Source organism: Solanum stenotomum, unplaced genomic scaffold, assembly GCF_019186545.1.
Source record: "Solanum stenotomum isolate F172 unplaced genomic scaffold, ASM1918654v1 scaffold16962, whole genome shotgun sequence".
Lineage (NCBI taxonomy): Eukaryota > Viridiplantae > Streptophyta > Magnoliopsida > Solanales > Solanaceae > Solanum > Solanum stenotomum.
Genome location: NW_026024319.1, coordinates 1 through 2,951, shown reverse-complemented (window position 1 = coordinate 2,951; position 2,951 = coordinate 1).

The window sequence follows — 2,951 nt, the reverse complement described above, 5'->3', positions numbered from 1 at the left end:
AAAAAAAAAAAAAAGGAAGAAGAGAGGAGCATAACATGGAGAGAAAAATAAGGAAGAGGAGTAGAAAACCAGCCATGGAAGAAGAAGAAAGAAAGAGCATGAGAAAGAAAAATGAAATAATTTGTCATCCAGGAGTTTCGAAGCTCAAAATTTAAAATTTAATCTATCGTAAACGTGAATTATTTTGAGTGAATATTATATTAAAAGATTCGAAATATAAAGATGGACTCATATCTAAATTTTGGTATTGTTTAGAGAAGATTTAAATTATTCGAGATTGATAAAAATCAACTCGTTGAGAAAGATGAATTGTTACAATGTATAAATAGTGTATATAAATGTATATACATCTCTTATACATAATTATATGAATATACACAATTATACACTATTTATGCAATATCAATACATTTACCTGCAATCATTTTAGTTGAATATTTTTTATCGTCTGTACTAAAAACCCCTTATTTTTTAATGCATCCTATCAAATGACCATACAATGTATAAATCAAATTGAAAAATTGCACAAAATTAAAAAAAAAAAAATCAAATTAACCAAAATATTTTTAGCTTTAGTTTGATTTGATATGAGCGATTTTTTTTTAATCAAACCGACATATAATTATTTATATATTCTTTAAATTTTATATAAGAATTTGTTTTAAAAATATATGTTGAAGAAATATTTGTGATTCTCTCATTGAATGTTTAATAGAACTATATAGTGTATCTATTGTTATATATTTTAAATAGGGATTAATTACTTGAGTGGATCTTTTTTTAAAAATAATTACTTATTTTAAGTATACTCTTTAATTATTACCATTTATAGCAATATATAACAATAATATATATTTTATTAGATTTGTCTTTCTCTTTTGCCTCTTTCTTCTTTTTCTCTCTCGCCTTTTTAGTTTTTATCTCTTTTTCTAGCTCTTTCTCCCTTTTTTTCTTTATATTGTTCTTTTTCCCTTATTTTCTTTTGTGCTGCTGCTTTTTCTCTCTTGGTTTCTTTCTATTGCTTTTTCTTCTTTTTTTTCCTTTTTGTTGCACTTTCTCCCTCTCTTTCTCTTGTTTCTTTTTTCTCTTTCTCTCTCTATTTTCTTTCATAGTGTAGTCAATGATTCGTAAACTAAATAAATTTATATCAATAATTAATTAATTAAATAAATAATCTAATCGTAACAAATGAAGAGACATAATAAATTGCAAAATGAATTAAACTTGAATTAAAAATGTGTTTCACACATATTAAAGTTGAATTAGAAGAGAATTAATATGAATGCAAAATGTAGCAAACGAAAGAGCATTATATGATCTGTAAACTGAATGAAATTGTATCAACAATGAATTTCACAAGTAATTAAACGTAAAAAATCAACCAATAAATTGCAAAATCAATTACAATTGTATTTAAAAGTGTATTACACTAATATTAAACAAGTAAATAAATTAAATTTGCTTTAAAATTGTATTACATAATATTAAAGTTGAATTAGAAGAGAGAATTAAGAATGAATGAAAAACATAACTAACGAAAGACAAGACAACGATCTATAAACTGAATTAAACTTATATTATTCATGAATAAAACATGTATTATATGTGTCTTATAAATTATTTTTGATTTGTATCACTAAGAACGTGAGTGATGTTGCAATATGTATTAAAAATGTAATGTGCCTGTATTATAAGTGTGTTACCTAAATTACTTTAGTTCATATCATTAAAAAGGGAGTGAAGTTTGCAATATGTATTATAAATGTAGGATTATTATTAATGATTTTAATACAATTTTAATACAATTATGAAACATATCTAATACAACTTTAATACAAACGCAATATAGTTCCGTAAACTTCATCCTTTTCGAGCTTCAATCTAATATTTCTCCTAAAATCAATTCTAAACTTAACCAAACGCTCTTAAAATTGAGATATAAACTCCAAATGATATTTTCAATTATTTGTAGAAACAACCTATCCAAACTAAAGAGTAGACAAGTAATCTAATCATAACAAATGAAGAAACATAATAAACTGCCAAATGAATTAAACTTGAATTAAAAATGTATTACACATATTAAAATTGAATTAGAAGTGAATTAAACACGCATGCAAAATGTAGCAAACGAAAGAGCATTCTGTGATTTGTAAACTGAATAAAGCTTGTATCAATAATGAATTAAACAAGTAATTTAATCATAACAAATCAACCAATAAGTTGTAAAATGAATTAACTTGTATTAAAAGTATATTACACAAATATTAAAGTTGAATTAGAAGAGAGAATTAATCATGGATAAAAAATGTAACCAATGAAACACCAGACAATGACCTATAGAGTGAATTAAACTTATATCAATAATGAATTAAACAAGTAATCTAATAACAACAAATAATAAACTACAAAATGAATTAAATTTGCATTAAAAGTGTATTACACATTATTAAAGTTGAATTAGAAGAGAAAATTAAGAATAAATAAAAAAACGTAACTAACGAAAGACAAGACAATAATCTATAGATTGAATTAAGCTTGTATTATTCATAAATAAAACATGTATTATATGTGTCTTATAAATTATTTTGGTTTGTATCACTAAGAACATGAGTGATGTTTGCAATATGTATTAAAAATGTAGTGTGCATGTATTAATCATTTGGTTGATATCACTAAGAAGAGAGTAAAGTTTGCAATATGTATTAGAAATGTATTGTTCACGAATAAACCTTATATTATACGTGTCTTAGAAATTATTTGATTTGTATCACTAAGAAAATGAATGATATATGCAATATGTATTATAAATGGATTGCTCATGAATAAAATTTATATTATATGTGTATTATAAATAATTTTTACTTATCACTAAGAAAATGAGTAGTGACGGTTGCAATATGTATTAAAATATAATGTGGAAGTCTTATAAAGGTATTATTAATGTGTTA